Source organism: Camelus ferus, chromosome 23 (assembly GCF_009834535.1).
Source record: "Camelus ferus isolate YT-003-E chromosome 23, BCGSAC_Cfer_1.0, whole genome shotgun sequence".
In the NCBI taxonomy this organism is placed as follows: domain Eukaryota; kingdom Metazoa; phylum Chordata; class Mammalia; order Artiodactyla; family Camelidae; genus Camelus; species Camelus ferus.
In genome coordinates this window covers 7,877,267-7,899,148 of record NC_045718.1, presented here as the reverse complement: position 1 = coordinate 7,899,148, position 21,882 = coordinate 7,877,267, and the positions used below count along the sequence as shown (strand labels likewise).

The 21,882-nt window shown below is 40.2% G+C and overlaps 1 long non-coding RNA gene across 4 annotated transcripts in view; it reads right to left on the bottom strand.

Annotated features, from left to right (window-relative positions):
* The window catches only part of LOC116659338, a 329,390-nt gene that overhangs the window by 47,107 nt on the left and 260,401 nt on the right, over positions 1-21,882 (bottom strand). The gene's annotated exons all lie outside the window — the stretch shown is intronic.

Genomic DNA, 21,882 nt, shown 5'->3' with positions numbered 1-21,882 from the left:
ACCGTCTAGAAGCCTCGGCTACTGAGAAGAACACATCTCCAATTGTTCTAGTTTGTTCCAATGTTATGATATAATAATTGCTTGGGTCACAGAATTTCATGATTAATTTTTTACCCTTTTCATAAAGTAAATAACTCATCTTATAAGAGCTGGGTTTTTTTGGATTCTATGATAACTTTATTTTTGTGAAAATATAAGGTGGCCATTAAGCAGACATCCCTTTCGAGAGGAAAACACTCAGTAAATGGTTTTACCCTTGAAACAGACAAAATAACCATTTTGTTTCACTAAAATGCCAAATATAAGCCAAATATATTCCTCCTTTCTGATTTTATTTTTTAAATGTTAAATTGCTGTCAGCTGAAGAAAGCATGGGTGACTATGTATTTACTATTTTGATGAAATTTTAGTAGTATAGATCGAAATTAATAAAACTCAAGTTTTTAAAATCTCTTTCTCTTTTGGAATAGTTTCAAAGTTAAAGAAAAACTGAAATTACTGTACAGTTCAGAGAGTCCTCAGGTACCCTTCACCCAGCCTTCCCTCCTAAGTGTTTCTAATGAAAAGGAATCAAACACGCACTTCCTCTGGCCTCTCAGGAAGGCCTGTTTCAGATGCCAGTGTTTTCACAGCTGCAGAAATTAAAATGCCCAGAGAAAAGTCAGGTCAGCAAAGGAGCAAAAGGAGAACAGAAATCTCTAATGAGGAAGATTACTTTGTTTTTAGGGAAATTTTCAGTGTAGCATCAGTTGTTCCGGTATCATTGCCGTTCAGATGGATTAGCTAATTCTCGCTACGTGTGATCTGCAGTTTATACTCCACATTCCTTTAACACATATTTTAGTCTTTTTGTTTTTATGAAATAAACTGAAAATTCACAAGTTGACTCCAATTTACCAGTATAAATCTCTGGGAGTCTCAGAAGCCTACAGAGATAAAACCTGGGTTATGTAAACCAGAAAAGGCAAACAATGGTGTCCTGTGCTCAGAAAGACCACCAACCAGCAACACTGAGAGTTTTATTGCTGTAAGTTCTTAAGAGACTGGGGATTTTCGTCTCCATTTGGTTCATGTTCTGAATGGTTAATAAAAAACTGAATAATTATAAAAATTAACTGCTTTGGATTTGCTCTAATCAGTAAAGAAACACTTAAGCATTATGAAAGTTCCTGTCACAGTTCTGATTTGTATTTTTTCTTCATTAATTAAAAGTTGGCCTTAATCCAAGTATCAAAGAGAAAAGAGAAATAAACACTTTAGAAAATTAATAAGGTCATTTAAGGAATCCTGTGGTAAAACTTCCTTGAGATGTTATTTTTGAATGTTTTTCGAATAGAAATAAATTTCATGGCACAACTTTTTCAAACTTTAGAAGAATATACACTAGGGAAACAATTTTCAATATATGTGTATCCTTCACCACAAAGTTTTTTTTTTTTTTAAATGGGTCCTAAATGATCATTTTTATCTTAGAAAATTATATTTTAGGCAACCAGCAAAATTCAAATTTGGGAAAACAGGACAAATGACCCCAGTTTCATGAGCAACTTAAAAATCAAAGGGAGACTGGGGGACAGGGGGAGGAAGAATTTCCAGAATAAAAAATACTTAACAGATATAATTAATTACTGTGTATGGACTTTATTTGAATTCCAGTCCAAACAAATGAAAACTAAAAGAAAATGTCTAAGACAAACAAGAAAATGTGAACACTGACTGGATATTAAATGATAACAAGGAAGTATTAATTAATTAATGGTACTGTGGATATTTTGTCTCTAACATTTAGAGCTAAATACTAAAATGTTTGCAAATGAAATGCTTTCTGGGATTTGCATAAAAATAATCTGGAAACAGCAGAGGGTAGAGATGGGCGTTGATAAAACACTACTGAATAGATGAATAGAATATGCTTGGAGACACTGATGGAGACATGACATTTATTATAACATCTCCCCTACTTTCATAAATGTTTACAATTTCCTATAATAGAAATATGTCAAAAGTGTATCCCAGTGCCAGTCCTGTGACTAACTAGAAACGGAACCATCAGAAAATCAGTTAACCCCTTTTGTTCGCTCATTGGTAAAACGACAGACAGAATCCAGTTTAATTCACATTCATTCAACAAATATTTATTACAATATTCATTCCAACTCCAAATAATGTGATTTTCAATTTCTCAAAGTTCACCCCAATTGCTGTTCAAAAATAGACCCATCATCTACTATCTCTCCAATGTCATTTTAAGAAATGCTAAATATTTATTCATTGATTTGTTTATTCATTCAACTAATACTGAGTGCCAGTCAATATACTAGAAACAGATATAAAGATGAAAACACCAGATTCTGACCTCATTGTCCGATAGCATATAAAATTAAGGTAATCGATCCAGTGAGGTGAAACCCATGAAATAATAAAGTATATGAGTAAAACTGGACTAGTTTTCCTACAGTATAAAAACAAGAGTTTTACACACCCTTCACCAAAAAAATGCCTCATTCGCCATAAGTATCTCTTCTCTGCTTATAGAAGGGACATCCTCAATCACGTTGGCCAAGGGAGAGAGGACCCCTTTCATGAAGCCAGAAAAAGACCCTTAAGCAAGATGCAGAGAGTAGTTTAGAGATAGGAGATTCCACAATTAGGTCTCTGCTCTTTTATCCTTCCCCTTTTCCCTTTAGAAAAATGGAAACGTATCACCAAGGAAACACAATGACAGAACATTCTACAGGGAAACTCAGCTGAGGGCAGCAGACACACAGTCCTGACCTGATTCTTTCCCACATCCGCAGTGCTTCTTTCTTAGAAACAGGCCAGCAGCGCCGAGATGGCCCAACCTGCAGAGAACAGGTCTGAGCTGCACCTCGTGGCTTGAACAGGTCACGCACTGCTCTTGCTCACTCGGGGCCACAAGCAAACAGGGCCCTGGTTTTCTACAACGCTCACCTCACTAAGATACAGCATGATTTTCTAACTCAATGAATGTACGTAAAACAGTATACACACTGCTCTCCCTTTCTCCCTGTCTTCCCCCTCCTCCCCCTCCTCCCCCGACCCGATACACACCCAATACGAGAACTTAAAAACGTTTGGTTATGCAGCTTATCTCAAATCACCGCCTGCACATCATGACAGTCTCTGATTTCCGAGACCTTGTTGAAATGCAAAACATTTTGTTCAGAAACCAAGAGATGTTGCATCATCCCCCATAAAGCTGGTTTTTTCTTCTATTTTAAGAAATGTTCAATGTCATGCCTTGTGGGTGGAGACAGACAGACACAAGTAGGTGCCTGAGTGAAAGCAGTGTGTGACAAACAGATTTCCAGAGCTCAAGAGCGACATTAAAATGCAGACATCACAGGCTAGAATTCATAGGCGCAGCCGTGGTTGGACCTTCTAACGACTGTGCACATCCACAGTCTTTTAAGTCCTATGTTTCTGTCCTGGTTCACTGAAGGCTCCTGAATCTGTGGCTATTTTTGGTTGCACCATTCTCTACACTCTGATACAGTTAGAAAATTGTGATAGTTTCTTTGAAGCTTCCTTTGCCAGAGTAACAGTCTCTGTTTCATCACTGTATCTAAGAGAAATATCAAGGCATGAGTATATTGTGCCTGTGTCATTATAAATATTTTGGATGCTCGTCACTGATCTGATTCTGTTTAGATCAGCTTTTCTTTACTCCTAGATTCCACCAAATCTTCCTGTTTATTTTTTTATTCATGTCTGCCCTTGTATCCACCCCATCAGCACCTCTTGCCTGGGCTCCTGATTATTTAACTTCCTGCTACTTCATTAGTAATGCACATTAATACTTTCTGAGTGGAACCCTTGACTGATGTGAAGAGCTGGGCTCAGAGAATGCAACTGGGCCACTTTGCGGAGCGCGGTCAGGAGTGGTTTACTGAGCCCAAGACCACAGAGCCTCCCCCTCCACCCAGATGTGGGGTCTCCTGCTCCTCCTCAGGGGTCCTCGCTCCTCAACGTGCATGAGAACCGCCTGGAGGTCGTGTGGGTCACACGGGGCTGGGCTGCCCCTGATTCAGTAAGTCTGGGATGGGGTCTGAGAATCTGCATTTCTTTCAAGTTGCCCAGTGAGGCTCGTGCTGCTGGGCAGACCAGGCTCTGAGAACCCCGCTCCATCAGTCTCCACCTGTGACTCTCTTTGTTGTATCCATTCAACTTCCTTATTTCTCTTTCTTCCTGTATCTGGAACAATTCAACGAATTCTCCTTAAACAATGGGCACATTCCACCAAAAGTAATGATAATGATGCTCTGTGAGGTTTCAGTTAATTTCAAAAAGTCTTTATACTGACATGGCTTATAGCAGTCATGCAAAAAAAAAAAAAAAGCTTTACTAACGTTAGTAGGTTTACAATCTTCCTTTAAATAGGGTCAATCGGACAGGTAAGCACGCTGGAGCTCAGAGAGGTTAAGCTCAGCAAGTGAACAGACTAGGATTTACCCTTAGCACATACATAGGTAGCCTCCTCTGCAACTGCTTTTCCCTCAAAGTATGACCCTCAGACCAGCCGCACTGGCCTCACCTGGGAACTTATTAGAAACAGACTCAGGTCTCATCTCAGACCTGCTGAATTAAAATCTGCATTTGAACAAGATTCCCAGGTGAAGCATGTATTTCCCAGGTGAAGCCTATGACAATTTGAAACACACTCTCCTACAGGACCCTGTCTCCCTAAAAAACAAGTAACTTCAGTGAACTTCCTTCCCCCACCAATCTGAGTGCTAGTTTTTACTTTTCAGCACAATTCTGAAGATTTCTCCAGCCGGAATGTACATCTTAGTGAGCATATGTGCGTGGTTTCCTTCCTTCCAAGCTAATACAATGTGAACGCTATATTCTATTTGTCATGTTAACGTCGCGTGTACATCTAGCTATTTGGAGATTAGAAATGGATACTCATGTCTTCAGATAATTTTAGTTGCAAAACAAATGGGAGAAAAAGGTTATGTTTTATACAGGTTAAATGCTTTTTTCCTCCTTTTTGTTTTTGTTTTTTTATTGCAGGCATTTCTTCCTCCAAAGCACTTCCCAGGGGGTCTCAGATAAAGCTGCAACCCCAGAATCTCTGTTTACTTGTATTAGACTGAACGATAGATACAACATATGACTGTAGTTTATTTCTGAGCACTTTACAAATTAAGTAGGATTGGAGTAATCTTTATTTTCAAATAAAATCCTTCACCAAAGATCAGCCCCATGAACTTGTTATTTTAACAAATGTTATTTTTCAAGCTAAAATAAAGACTCAGGCTAAGCAGTGCTGTGCCAGAAGACTTCAAACAGGCAGGGAGACCTACCAAGTAAATTAAATTTTCTTTTACTATCTCAGACTCATGACCCTCCCCCTCCACCCTTCATCTAAAATTGCCACAAATGTTCTGTAACTGGGTCAGGGCACACTTGCTTGGGGGAAGAGAGACATATTAAAGAACATTCAATTATGTCGCAGACATAAGGAGCAAGTGAAAAAAATGTAATATTCTGTCAGAAGATTCAAGCATCATTTCCCTCTGTATCTCAGATTTCATCCCCGATTGTCAGCATGTGACTATCTTCCCGGACCCTTATGAGGAATGCTTTGACTAAATCAATGGCACTGATTTTTATTCAGTGTTTGTTTTGTTCCCTAAGTATAATTCGTCTTGTCTATGAAACTGGTGTCCCTGTTCGGATCAGATCAGCCTTGTTTCTGTCTTAAAGCCTGAAGTCTGTTCCACAGTTCTAACACCTTTGCTATTCCTAAAGATTATAGCTTGATTTTCCTTAAATGCCAAACAAATGCGGGAAACCTGCCAAATTCACCACAGCACATGAGGTCCTCGCAAGGTGGGTGCCTGGAACTGAGCGGGTAAGTGCTAAACCACCTGTTCAGGGCTCTGAACTTACTAAAGTTCAACAGGCAAAGCACAGTAACCGGAGGCCTGGCTCCATCACTCACAGCTCTTCTGCCAAACCATTAGCTCCTCGCTGGTGCGATTAGCAGTTTATGTCCAATGCCCCCAGATTGCAGTCGCTTGATGCACACATATACCCTAGGCATTCAGGGAGCCAGCGCCAGCAGAAAGAACACCGAAAAATCAGATCAGAATATAAGGCTTTAGTATCAAGTAGAAAACTTACTTCATAAACCAAGGAAATGGGTCTCATAACAATACAGTTAATAAATTATAGATCGAGGTATAGAATTAAGTAAAGAGAGACATAGATTAAATAGGCTAGATTGATTTAAACTTGGCAATAGAGGTTGCCTATAATCATTTTCATGAGCTTTTTAAAAAAAATTATACTGGTCTTTGTGTCAATAATAAATGTCATGCATTTCTTTATGAGAACTGCTAAGAGAAAGGAATCAAAAATAACAAATGACCACAGATAATCTATAAATATTCCCACATTGAGAACGAAGGGAAAGACAAGGCAGGTAAGCATGTGAGCAACGTCGTGCTGGGGCAGCATGCCCAGATTTCCACCTATGTCACCAGGAGACGCTTTGTGATGGGACACCATGGGGATCTACCAGGATGGAAAACTCCAGAAGTTAGAAAAACACCCCGAATGCAACTGGCTCCCTCTTAACAACTCCACCTGAATATACTATTCTTGATTTTACTTCCAAAATGTTAATCGATTTATGTTTTCAGTCTGTACCTCTGCTAACTACCTGATATGGAAACCTCACACAGATTCGATTCACCTGTTCGCTTCTAGACTTCAACCGTATCCCTCTGTTCCTCGTATTCTTTAAGATTTTATTTCCAAACTTAGTTCAGATCCTTTTAGTATGTCCCTATTTGGAGAATCTTTTCTTTTCCTGTTTGGTTATTTGCCCTGGACTTTCATCAGTGCTGTTATGTTTTTCTTGCTACGTGGCAGCCAAAACTGCACACGGCATTCCAAGGAGCACCACAAGATGGTATCTTGAGTTGAAAGCTCAGAATTGTAAAAACTCAGAGCATCGTCTGCTAGTCACAGGTGAGCTGTCAGGCCAACCTGTGAGTTTCAGCTAAATGTTAATTGCCAAAATGTTCTGAAAATGATCCCCTAATAGCAACTAAACCATTGATAGTTCAAGTAAAGATTTCTATGGTTAGACCACAGGAAACAGATTTTAGAATCACAAAAGAGTACCCAACAGGAGAAGAAAGGGGTTCTTATCAACTGAAAGTAGGTGTCGGGGAAGTTTTCCACCAGACTGTGGAAGAAAAGAAAACCCAAGTCCTTTCTGACATTTCAGGAGTCGAGCTCCACAGGCCACTTCCTCACCATGTCATGAACATCGCTTACATAACTGGGTCTGTATTTATCCTCAGAATTTTAAATTAAGGAAGGAACGGTTCAGTTCATCCTTGTATTAATGCTCCGGATTCACCAGATGCTGCACTAACACACAAGAGGCTCGCTGTCGCACTAACCCAGAGCATTCCTACGCGGGTTTCCGTCTTCCATGAGCACAAATTCTATGTCTGAAAAGCAGGGTTAAAGGAAGCAATGAGCCCCATCACTCCTTCCACCTACTTCTCCCCTCTCACTCTAAGTGTGAGTGTGTGTGTGTCTGAGTCTGTGTGCTTCTGCTACAGGGAAAAGCACTAATGGACAAGAAGACACACGCTTCCCTGCAGTGAAATGAAAGTGACAGCCGTGCTCCACTTTAGTTCGGAAGCCACTCCTCTTCTATAACGTGTGGATCGTGGTAACTCACAGGTCTTCACAAGCGACAAAAGAAATCCTATTTGCCAAGCATTTCCTCAGCTACAGTGACTTGATGGAGATGCTCATGAAGATTGTAGCTTCACCGATGCTGCTCGCCTTGCTCCTCAAGGCAGGCCGGGCCAGGTTGGATCACATTCGAGTGCCACCCTGGGCAGAGCTGAAGTTTGGATAATCCAACTGTGAATGAGATTGCCCTGCTTCATACATTACAGAAGCAGGATGAAATAGTTCAAGTAGGCTGCTCTGCCCAGCTGTCTGACCTCAGACAAAGTTATCAAAAAACATCTCTAAGCCTCTCCAACTGTCAGAATGAAATGACAGCAACTTTCCCGCACAGTTACTGAAGACATTCAAAATGATCAACTGTGAAAGGAACAAGGCACACAGTAAGCACTCAATAAGCAAGTGTTATTATTATTCATCAATAACTCATGTATACATATACCCGCAGATATCACCTCACAGACTTCTCCATTAAACATAGTGTTTGATCCCCATGGATAGATAGCTTAACAGAAACACAGCAAGCTGTCAAACTCTAAATGTAGTCAGGCTTGCTTCAGGTTTCAAGCATTAAATTATATTTGACATTTCATTTAGAAGTATCAGAGTAACTCCCTGTAAGCCAAACCCCCACACTCACTTTAGAAAGACGTGGTCTTGAAAGGAAATAAAGTCCTCCCCATTATTATTTGGAAAATGGTACATTTAAAATGTTTTTTTGACAAATTTTTTTCTTGTATACTTCAACATTTTTGCAAATGCATTTCCTTTTCAATTATGTGCTGATATCTAAAATGTAACAAATACAACTGTACACTGTGACAATTTTTATTTACCCTGGAGAGTGGATTTGGGGATAGTGATTAAAAGTGATAGGAACCGGGCTCAGGAAAAACTTAGTTCAAATCCCTACGCAGCTACTCACCACCTCTGTGATCCTGGAAGAGAGTGTTTTCCAGAGATGTGGCTGCAGCAATAACTCCCGTCCTCCGTGCTCCTCACACAGCGCACCTTGACATTCACCCACTTAGCGGTAAGGATCCCTTCCCCCTGAACCTGGGCAGACCTTTATGACTGCCTCAGCCAGCAAAGGGAGTCCTGTGGAAGCGACACTTGCAGGTTTCATGCCTTAATCATAAAAGTGGTGCACACAGCTCTGCTTCCTTGCAGTATTCGTCCTTGGAACCCACCCTCCACGCTTTGAGGAAGCCTAAACTTGTGCATGTAAAGAGAGTGTCTGGAAGGGCCACGGCAAGTGTTCCAGCCGACAGACCAGGTGAGAGGCTGGTCCACGGCCACATCAGCTACCGCACACGTGAATGAAGATGTCTGCTGAAGATTACAGCTCAGACGTCCATCACCCCAGCATTCACACCTTCCCAGCTGTGGCCCCAGACATCACCCTGCTGCACCCTGTCCAAATTCCTGACCCTTGGAGTCCGCATGACTACTGAAATGGTTATTGTACACCACTGAACTCTGGGGTGACTGGGGCAGCAGCATTAACCAGAACAGTACCCTGGGGCAAGTTATGTGTTTTCTCTAACCCTCACTTTCCGGAGTTTCTAACATGAGGAGTCAGAACCTCTAATGGGGCTGATGAAAACTCTATGGCACAGGTGAAAATACCATAGCATATGTGTTTATAGCTTCCTCCCTCTCCAGGCTGCTCAGCAGAAATTCTTTGTGTTGACCTGCTCTGGGGAAGCTGCGGTCCTGGTTAAAATAATGTATAAAACTGGAGCACTGGAAAAAGATGAGAGAGAGAATAAAAAACCCAAAAAACTCCTAGAGAATAAGAATATCCAGGTATGTAAAGAGAAATTTTAGTAAGTTTTGCTAAGAAACAGAGTTTTGGATACAATTTTAGGAAGTTTTGTAGGTATCTTACTGCTTTATGCCTTGAAGACACTTCTCAGTATCTTCAGGATAGCTCTGGGATACGCAGACACTGTTTCTCAGAGCTGTGTGTAAATGTTTGTGCTTACACTGGATATGACACTGCTGAATGGCCTTAAAGCAGAAGCCAGAAGACCCGGATTTTAGTCGGGTTTCAGCAAGCTAAACACAGTGCTGTTATGCAGTGAATAAGAATTCGACGGCTAGCATCTCAAATAGTAAGGGCCCAATGGTGGAGGAATATTTAATTATTAGTCACATAGTCTGACATATAAATCCTTTTTAGTATTTCCTTAGCCATATACTCACTCTCCACAGTTCCTTGCTAGAAAAAAATAAAATGTTAGTTGTTTCATTCCACTTGATTTTTTGCATCAGAAAAAAACATGTTTTAATTCTATGAAAGCAAAAGTGTTTCAAATTATAGGTTGTTTTGATGAATATTTACTGAGTGTCTTCTAATACAGGCCAGGTACCAAGAATAATACAGAGAACTACATGCATTCTTTCCTCAAAATGCCTATATCCTAGTTGGGGATAAAAAATAAACATATAAACAAGTAAGAAATCAATATGTAAGTGTCAGATTACAACTTTAGCCACGAACAGGAGGATCTTTACAAGAGATGTGCAGAGATCAACACAAATCAAAAGCATGATGCATTCAAAGAAGCATTAGTTCCATTCTGGAAAGATGTGGAAAATTTTCCAGTAGGTCAAAGTGCTAAGTGAGGCCTTAAAGGAGGAATAAGATTGGTTACACAGGAAGAAAGCAAAAAGCCACTCTGATCCAAGGGATAAACTGACATGCTATTCTTATGGTGTTTAGTTGGCCAGTTGGTTGGATAGATGGTTGGAGGTTTCTATGCTTTGCTCTGGTTTCCTTTTAATAAACTGAAGCAGAAAAGAAATATGTACAAGAGAACTCAGCAACAAAGCTTAAAAAGACAGACAAGAATGAGCCTGTGGTGTTTTTCCTAGTCATCAAGGAATCGCTAACAACTACAGAAGGAAAGAGCAAGATAAGTCTTAGGCAATGCCTGCTCCGAACGCAGGGTGTCGGGTGCACTGGAGGAAGATGCAGGATGCGCTGGAGGAAAACACTAGAAGCGGGGCAGCAAGTTACTAACTGCTACAGAGAATGTGATCATACAGACCAGAATCATCCAAAAAGTATAAACATGCTCGAGGCTGGGAGAATATTTTGACAGCACTAAGAACAGCCCCTGGATTTAGAAATGAAACTTCAGACAAGCCTCATGACCAACACCAGTGATTCACGGCGGAGCTAAACCACAAGCAGAATCCTTAGATTTTAACTCCCTCCCTCTCCGACACTGTGCAACACCTCCTACATATACACTATTAATTAAATGTCCTGGCAGCTGATCACCTAATCCCAGTTTTTATCTGAATAACTGTCTCATTGGAAGGCTAGACCAGTTACATGTCAGGAGAGGAGAGGAGATTTGAGCATCTCTTTGAACTGTCATGTTCTAGAATTTCTCCACAAACCAGCATGACCGCCGTGTGATTATATTAGAATAACAGAAGCACATTTACATGAACCTTGTCCCAGGGAAACTGACATGAATCACGACTGGAAGTTTTTGTCATAATAAATCCACTATTAAGACAGCAAGTAAATTTACTCACCATTCTTGACAGTTAAGGACAGATCCCCGGCAGACATTCAAAGAGTGTCTACTCAAGGCCATGTGTCAGCATTTTTTACCTGCCTTAGTTACTTTCGTACATTCGTTTCTGCTTTGTTTCTGCCGCATGTTTAGGAAACTAGACAAAGTGAGGGCAGCACCACAGAAACGGAGGCTCACCCTCTCCTGTGACTGAAACTGCGGAAACTTCATCCCAGGGAAAGCGGCAAGTTACCCCTGTCTCCCAGAAAAGTCACAATGCCGAGATAAGCGTCTGTAGAGCATTATGGAAAGACCTATCTGACAAAGTCTGGAGAAATGAATGGATTTAGATTCAAACAATTTTACATTTTTAGGGTTGAATATAGCTCCATGTTGTTGCTTTAAATCTTCCCCGATTTGTGTTACCTGTTAAATCCTTAATGCTAATGGTTAGCCAATTATAAAGAACTGTGAGTTTTTTATGCTGAAAAACATGATTCTCTCCTTACAGCAAAGATGAGGCTGTTCAGTGATCATGGCTGAAGCTAAAGCATCAACTACCAAGCGGCTGTAACAGCCTTAACTGTATGCCGATCACTTTGAATAGTAAGGACATTTTGGAAATAAGTATCTTAAACTCAGGAAACTCCTAAATTAGCATCATCGTCACAACTGCCTGCATTACAGAAAAAAAGAAAAATTTCCATTCAAAATTATCAAATAGTGAAATCATTAACACCACTTAATTCAACACCATTTCACGTTCCTCCTGGTCTAACTACAAAATGAAGCTGTTTTGAAAAACAATTTGCAACCATTGTGTTTATTTACACACATACGTTACCTGTCTATTAGCTAATAATACTGTCCACACAAGGAGCATTTTATAAACTTGAAAATGAATTCTCATTAACTGTCTACACAATCTTTCATGCAGGCACCATATAAAAACATCAAAATTACTTTTTTTCTCTATGTCCACTAAGTGCTGAATACGTCCGATTCCATTCCCTTATGCTATTTTCTTGTAAGTTATTTCACGTTTTTACCATTTTGCAAATAGCAGTAATCCTCAAATCAGTCTATTGAGATATATGCCCAGATAGTAGCATGTAAATACGCAGGGAGAGACAGAGGGAAAGTCTTTCAGAGGCTGCTTTAAACACCTGGAAGAAAGGGAGAATGATTTCAGCGGTGAAAGCAGGCTCAGGAAGGGGCCAGCTCTGATTAGAAGCCTTGAAAGCACAAACCGCCGCATCTGAAGGTAAAGTAGGGTTTTCAGTAACTCACCCTGAATCACAGCACTTGTAAGTGGTGAGAGGCGACTGGAAGAGGAAACAGAGTTTGACCTTTTCTTACTGAGGTAAAAGAGCTTCATCCACTGAACTGGAAGCTTTTAGTGCAGTTACTAGAAGACAAAGCCACATGCTTGAAAGGGATAGAAAGAGCAAAGCCTCACAGTTTTATCAGAGAAGGTGCTTCAATCAGTTTACATCTGACTGAAACTCAAAGGATTCCCACAGACCCACTCAACAGTCCCCTTTAAGATTCAAAACTTCTCATCAATGTCTCTTTATTAAATTTCAACACACAGAACATTGCAAAGTGCAAGGAGTCCTTCAGAAAACATGATTGCATTGTATAGCATATCAAAGCATATTAAAAATTATCCCTACAAGAGGAAGCATAAAACTGGAGCTTGTGAGATATTAAAATAACAGTCTTGTGTTTAGCTCTGCACAGAATATACCCCTTTCCTCTTTCTGCGTAGCATTGCTACTGTATTTTCCCATTTCATTGGGGACTTTTGGTGTTAGAAAGGCTCAGGTCTACCTCCCAATGGATTATCTTTTCTGACTTGCTCATGAAAAACCCAGTTTTTAAAAAAAATGAATTTTAGATGAATGATGGTGTGAAAAAGTCACATACTGCAGATGTCAAATGAGGTTTTTGGGGCTTTTTTAGGTTTGCAGTAAACCATTAGTTTCTTTTTTAAAAACGAAAGCTTTAACATCTACTTAGGTTCTCCCTCCTTTATCATTGTGAACCAGCGCAACTTCACAAATCAAAGTAACGAGGGAGGAGTCATGCTAGTTGACCTACATTCTGTATCTTGGAACTAATTTTCAATAATTTAAAAGGAAGGAAGCAGGACCAGTCTGCATAAAGAGCATCTTATCTGCGTCATCACTGAGGGTCATTTCCTTCACCCAGCAACTTGCACCAAAATTCAGGAAATAAATACCAGTTTCACAAACGAATAATAAAAATGAAGTGGCAGATAACTGACTGAATCGCGATACTATTTATCTGCTGAAAACAATATATTAACCAGAAAACCACTAAGAACCCACGTAAGACAAATGTCACATGCTGACAAGAGCACTAAAAACACAAAGGAAAACATGGTGTAAGTGAAGCGAGCAACGAGGACCTAAGTAAACAAAGCAATGACTGGGTGTAGCAGTCTGAGCAGCAGCGTCCCAAAGACGGCCACATCCTCATCGGGGAAATCTATGAGTATGTTATCTTCCGTGGAACGAAAGGATTAATTAAGCTCGTTTACTAAGCTAGGGATTTTGAGATGGGAAGATTTTCCTGAATTACCTGAGTGGATTCAATGTGATAACCAGGCTCCCTACACTAGCTAGGTAGGAGTGTCAGAGTCAAGGAGGAAAATGACATTAAAGCAGGGGTCTGAGTGATGGAACCGCTGGCACTGAAGACGGAGGAAGGGGCCACAAGCCAAGGACTGCAGGCAGCCTTAAGACACTGAAGAAAGCAAGGAAAGAAAAAGCAAGGAAAGAAAGTCTCCCCTAGAGCCTCCAGAAGGGATGCAAACCCACCAACACCTTGATTTTAGCCCAGCGAATTCCATGTCAGATTTCTGACTTCCAGAACTGTAAGAGAAATCTGTGGGGTTTTAAGCTGCTAAATTTGTGATAGTTTGTTATAGCAGCAATAAGAAACTAATACGCTGAGTTAAATAAATATTATTCCTTCATTTTAAATCTGCTTTCAATGAAAAGTCACTTTCATTTAAAAATGAGAAGAGTGCAAGCAAGAGAACACAAAGAAGTACACGACATTTTCTGCTCTGCCCACTTTAAAGGGTAGGACTTCATCCACCCGGATGTACGCTGCAGCTTAACTGTGCATGTGGGAGGCGTGGCTCTGTTACTGGAGAAGCTCTTCATCTACGACTTTTAAGTCAAAGTTAATTAAGCTGAAAATGCCATCTCACCATCTGAAGTTTCCTTGCTGTTCAAAATGCGGTTAACAAAGAACACTTCAGGTTTTCAATTTAGAAATGACTACTTCCCTTTCTCTTTTGTCGGATCCTCACCAGCAAGGGAATTCATAATTAAAAATAACTCTAACCCCTGAGAGACAGAACGCCAACAGTCCCACGTTTCATATAAATATGCAAATTTTCTTTGCGAGTCTTTCTAAATGAACCTGCTTTCTCCATCACGCAAGGATGATAAGTATCCTGTTGCACTAATAACCTTTCAATATTATTAACTGTGTTTTCCTTTTAGGTCTAAAATAAGTACCTGGTTGCTGGTTAAGAAAAATCTCCTGAGAGGAAAGGCTGCTAAATGGTGTTTGTTTCTATAAACACAAAATATGTCATTAATCCAGTTTTATCCCAGAGAGGACAGTTGTTTTCATGCATTATGGTGATTTTATTGTATCTTATTAAGGAATAATGGCAAACAAAAGCAACTGCATTAACACAGCCTTGTAATAAAATGTAACGTTGCTGCTATTCTAATTAGTTACACCCATTTTACGGGAGAAGGGAGCCAGGTATGCTTGGTTCCGGTTGAGCCACGAAGTCTGTAAGGAAGAACACCTTCCATGGGTTTGCAGCACACGTGTGCGGGGCTGCTGCGCACGGCTGCTCCAGAAGCAAGGCCGAACGGTAACTGGAAAGAACTGGTCTCACCTCGAGAGGTTTCCCCACAACCACGTGCCAGAAAAACATTTTAAAAGGCTTCCCAACAAAACTTGTGTATTGAGATACCTGCTCCCTTGAGGAGTTAACCAGGCACGCAGCTGGCCGCCTGCCCCACTCTGGGACCAAAGGCAGGCACGTGAACAGTTGCAGGCCTGCGGGTTTGGAGTCAAGTCTGCAAAACCGGGAGGTGCTCTGAAAAGCCAGCACCCTGCAACCTGTATCTCACTTCAAACACAGCTACGTATACTATAGCAACTTAAATTTCTTGAAGAAATACAGTCGGTAGGCCAGCGAGTTGATTTCTCCACCCTGACACCTGCTGCGAGCTTCACCACAGCCTAGAAATGAGCGTCGAAATCTACTCTACTAGCCAAGGCTCTTCTGGTGGACAAACGTGGGAAAGATGTGTGCCTGGAAACAGGTATTTTAATCCTTAGAAATGGCAGCTTTCTTTCCTATAAGATATAACTCCATGAAATTGGATTCTTATTTTCAATAAAGTGAAGGATTGACTTTTTTTTTTTTTTTTTTTTTTTTGCTTTATCCCAACAGCAACAGAAGCCATTGATTTAAGGGCACATTCTTATTATCTTGATTATGTTCATAGAAATTAAGTGCCAAGGAACTGTGATGTACTGGAGCCAAAGCAGGGCTCCTTTTGGCATCCGGCTAAATCTTAAGGGTTGTAGTTTATATCTTACTGGTGGCGCAAGCAAAAGCCAGGGGGTCTCTTCAGGGTCACAAGTCGCCAGGTCTGTGTGTGAGTGAAGCAAATCCTCATTGTCTTTGTAAGTGTGCAGTGAAGATGGGGGAACAGAGAGCTCAAGGATGGATTAGGGGAAATGGCCCAACAGAACTGAGCTCAGAAATGGTTTTAGGACATCCTTGACATATGACAAGCAGGTACTATTGTGTGGGAGTGCATCATTGTTTACTTACAAGTCCCTATGGGAAAATGTCCAACGGAAACTATCAATAACCAGTAGAAAGTCAGGGCTGGTGAGAGACAAATTTGGCTTTATGCCACCAGAATCTTTATAGTAGAGGGATGTCACGGGTTCTAAGTTCTGTTAGAACACCAGCGTGAAGCCTGCATTTCTCTTGTTGACCAGTACACGCCCAGCCACCGAGCACAAGTCCTGCGCCATAGGAAATATTTGTTGAATGATGAATGTGTAACCAACCCAAGTTAACGGCCAGGAAATTTCAACTGTCGGTTCTTTAGGACCTTCAGAAAAACCAGCTTTGAGCAAAGCTATGATTATTAGACCTGTGACATTAAGGGAAAGGACCACCCTTAGCTACCTAGAGTGGTGTCCAGAAGGGGACAGTCAGAGGACAGTATTTACAGTACTTCTAGTGTTATGGTTTGGGCTGGGGGATATTAAGGTGAGTCTTGCAAAGAAAGGGACCGGCTAGAGTTAGCAGAAATTATGACATTAATAGTTTTGGGTTGGTGGGTGCAATGTGGCAACCTGCTTAAAATTCCTTAATGAGGAAACTGTTCATCTTAACTAGTCAGGGTTCTCCAGAGAAACAAAACTAACATATATGGGAAAAGATTTATTATAAAGAATTATCTCATGTGATTATGGAAGCTGACAAGTCCCAAGATCTGCAGGGTAAGCCCCAGCAACCTGGAGACCCAGGAAAGCTGATGGTTTCATTCCAGCCTGAGTCCAAAGGCCTGAAAAGCAGAAGAACCAATGGTGTAGTTCCAATCTGAAGGCCACAGGCTGGAGACCCAGGAAGAGACAATGTTTCAGTTAAATCCAAAGGCAGGAAAAAAAGCCAATGTCCCAGTTTGAAGGCCATCAGGCAGGAACAATTCTGTTACTCAGGGGAGGGTTAGCCTTTTGTTCTAGTCAAGTCTCCAACTGATTGGACGAGGCCGACCCACATTAGGGAAGGCAATCTGCTATACTCTGTCTACCAATTTAAATGCTAATCTCCTAAGCACAAAACAGCTAATACACAGACCTAGTGGCTTGTGATTCTGAAGAGACCTGCTAGTGCTTCCTTAGGCCACAAGTAGGATATAAACTGCAGCCCTTAGACTTAGCTGGATGCCAAAATGAACCCCACTTTGGCTCCAGCACATCACACAGAAACACCCAGAATAATGAACTGAATGTTGGGCACCCCATGGCCCAGTGAAGTTGACATGTAAAAATTAACCATTACCCTCAATAAGTAAGCTATTTTCGATGGTTCAAATTGTTATCTTCCAGGAACCAACAGCTAAATTATGTTTCCTTAATTTTAGTGCAAAGTATGTCCTGTCCCTGTATTGTTTAATGATGTTGGTTTCAGTTTCCAAACTCTTATCATACCTACTCTTAGAATCTCATGTTTAAAAACAACGGTCCTCAAACCAGGGCAGTCATTTGTCCTATGTATGAGATTTCATGGTTATCTTATGGTTAGCAAATATGACACTGAGGCTGTAAACGTGAAAAGCACACTAAAAGGTTGGGATTATCCAGATATCCTACAATATCCTCACAGTGTACACAGAAAATTGAGGAAATATTCTGCAGTGTAGAACATGCAGATAATTGTCTCAATCTGTATCTAATAGCTACAGTGCAGTCTTAATTCCTGGCCACATCAGTCTTCATAATGCAAATACAGTGATACCTGGGAATTCCCCAGTAATGGTGATCAGCACAGATCTCCTAATCAAGTGATTTGGGTCCAAAAGGAGAACGTTTAGCTGGCGAGCATAATTACCAAATCTCTCCCGCTATAGATCAAAGCCTAACAAACCACAGCCCCATGAGCCCAACCTGGCCCCAGGAGAGTTATGGGAAAGCAGCCACTCCCATTCATTTACATCTTGTCTCTGGTGGCCTCAGCCCTACAGTAGCAGCAAAGTTGAACCACCATCACAGAGACTCTAAGCCAGAAAAGTCTAAACTATTTCCTGTCTGGCCCTTTACAGAAAATCTTTGTTAACCTCTAATCTATATGGATACACAGACACAGCTTTATAGACTATCTTTCTATGCAGAACTAAACATGAACTCTGTAAAAGATTTTTCTCATCTAACTATAACGTCACAGAGCTGCTTTTCTTCTAACGTGTTGTTTCATTACTTTTTCATATTTTATATAAGGTTTGCTGTCAAGATTCTAAGCTCACTTAGCCTTCTCTTCTTGGTTTCCGCAGTAAGAAAACCATCTGGACCTGTAAGTGTGAAGTAATAATTACAAAGAGTTTAGTATATGCAAAATAGAGAATAATATGTGATCCTTAGCTGTAATGTATCTAAAAATGTCTCACCGTGTTTGTGTGCATGTATGTATATATATATGGATATATATACATACATATACGTGTATGTGACATAACCACACATGGAAGTTTTGCTTTCACATACTGCATTTTAGCCCCATTATGCTGTACAGTCAGTCAACTGTTAGAGATGTCTGTTTGCCCCCAAATGCCCACTTACTGACAAAGTACTCCTGACTTGCTCTCATAGTGAAAAAGCACCAGGGACAATCATTAAATGACTATTTATCTGCGATGAATATTCACTTAATCCATGTCTAAGGAGCTTCACAATTGACAGGACAATAAACAATCTTTTCACGCCCACTTTAATTCTGGGTTCGTTTGCTTTCTCCACATCCTTGACTTTAGACAAGGTAAATTCTGCACGTTTGTGGCTTGACCTGGGAAGCGTTAGTTTCTTCTGTGTCCTACATGAGCTCCCTGAAACTCACAATACAACTCCAAGAACAGTGATTAATTAGTTCACAGATTTGCCATCTGCTTCATTCAAGTCCTACAAGGTGAGAAATGACAAATTTGGACTAAGAGAAAATGAATATTACTGAAGCTGTGATTCTGCTCTTTGAAAGAGAAACAAAGGAGTGGTGAGCTTGGAGTGCAAGCCGCTGGTGCACCGGCAAATGTTTAACAAGTGCCTTTTGAAGTTTGGAGGGAGGGACCTAATTCGTAGCGTTCGCCTATTTTCGAAGTGTGAACACTCCCCAAGCCAATTTCAAGCTATTGACCTGATAGGCAGAGTTGGGAAAAGATGGTCCATAGAACACTATCGTATACTTTCTCCTCCATACACGTGTCATACGGGTCAATAAACTTGAGAGCGTAGAGAATAATAAAACGTCATAAACTAATTAGGAGCTGATGGATCTTTAACATTAATTACTTTCATTTTTAATATAATTTATTTAATTCTAAATTTTTATCATTAATTTTGAATAATAGCTAAGCTTAACCATCAGCTCACAAGTTCCTGAAAATTTAACGATCATCTCTTACCAGCTCGTACAAGCCAACTCTCATGCACTGGCACAAGCCAGCTCCAGTACATCACTGCTATGAGTCTATATTTTGCATAAAATATAACTGTGCTGCTTTTGCTTTCTATGAAAGAGAAGCTTCTTCATTATTAGTGAAGCTTAAAACAACTCTCTCACCTCTCACCCACTCCCTGTCACTCACACAGACACACATCCATATATATACACAGAATCTTACTGAATTTAACATCTCTGGAACAAAGACCATCTACCCAATGGCTGTCACTATGGAAGTGACAATCAACTGGCATGTTTTTATTGTTTTCATGGGCTGAATGCAAGACATCACTGTTTTCTTGTTTGGGTTGAGGAGTCTCAGATATCAACTGCAAATTGGCATGTAAACCTCTAGTGAGTCAAGATAAGAATGTCTTAATAACCTTTGCATACTCAGTGCATGATAGTATAAAGTACCAGATGTCACGTACTGGATAGACACCTGTTAAAGACCGAACTGATTAATCAATAATCCTCTGAAAAGAGGGTCCCATATAGTTTCTACCTAAATTTTCACCAACAAGCTATTCAAGCACAGGCATCAGCTAGTTCTTCTGGAAATTTTCAGTGGAAATATCTTACCACACATCAGTACAGACTTCAAACAATTACAAACACAAATAAATTTTTAAGAGATTTTTATGGATTCTGTATACTACAAATGTTCAATTTAAAGGCTGAATTTCCTAGATGAATCAACAAAGCCTACCACTGCCTAATACTGAAGATTTTACACAGTTATCGGGCACCTAGAAAAGTACCTGGCATCTAGCAATTTCAATAAACTTTCATTGGAAGAAAAGCCCTTCATTTGGCTAACAAAGCACTATTACAGTGTCCCCACATCACTAAATAAGAGCTCTAAAGTTTTAAAATATATGCCGGAGAACACAAAAATAAAGACGTAACCAGACCAGGCTACGTATCTTGTCTAGAATATAATGCTCAGTGGACTTGATGAGGCTACAATTCAAAGTTTTAGGATCACAAATCATTTTTATTCCTTTCTGAAGGAAGGTGGTTTTCAAAACATTTTGGAAATTTTATGAAGTAAATTAGTCCCTGGGTACAAGGTCGGCGTGGAGAGTCAGGCAAAGGATACTTTTATTACTCAGTAAATCTTGCACATGAGGTCTTGTCACCCAGGGTTCGGTTCCTCAAAGACACAGTAAGAACAGCGACTTCGGTCTTTCTTAACCAACTAGTGGGACTTACTGAAGACATTCACCCCGTCATGATTCCTGGACAGAACCCTGGACTCTGACATCATGAATGCTTAGTGACCCTTCCAAATAACATAGCAATGTTTTACGTTTTGTTTTGTTTGCTTGGGGCAGGTTTGATTTCTGTATCTCCCTCCTTCAAGAAAACTCAGAAACCCAGATTTTTTTCTTTTCTGATTTTTTCCTCTTCCTGCTTTGAGCTTTGCCGCCAATTCCCACCATATTAGCTGCTAATAATTTTCTTACCAACAACCAGCTCCATCTCTGATATGCCACCCCACACACACCCGACCCCCCAGTCCAGTTCCCCAAGCAGCTTCTCAAAAGTCTCACTTTAAAGCTGTGACCACCTAAGGGAAAGGTGTCTGTGCTGTTTACAATTCTGCAGTATCCTAGCACACATACAACACCACACACCCTTAACGACATCATTAAAATTAATTGAACTGGTCAAATGGGAACACACGCCAACAAAGATAATATCTGATTGCTTCCATTTCCGAAATTATAGTCTGTGAACCAGAAATAAGACATATCAGACGAACTCCTTCTTTTACAAGTCACATGACTGACACATTAAAGAACAGAATATGCCGTTGATTGTCTGGATTTTAATACATCATTTGATGAGGTATCTTTCAGGACATGGCTAAATTATTATTTCCAATCAATTGTCCAGTTTTCATGGAGACATAAATGGAAATTTCTATGTCAAATAAATATCAATAGTGTTGATAAAAAGTGACATTTTTATTTAGTATTCCAAAGTATTTTTATATATATTATCATACTTCATCTATATAAAATTGGTTATATACCAGCTGATGGACATGAAAATTAAAGATCATAATCATAGCAATTAAGTGACAGAACTCAAGTCATTTGCCTGAAAACCACTAGTTGTTTTTCCCACAGCATTCTGAGTTCTCTATTTTTCTGTCCTTTATAAGAGTTCTTTCTTCACCATCTTTATTACAATAATAAATAAGAGGAAATGGGTGAAGGAGATCAAGGGGTACTAACTTCCAGTTATAAGCTAAGTAAGTCATGGGGATGTAATGTACAGCATGGTGACTGTAGC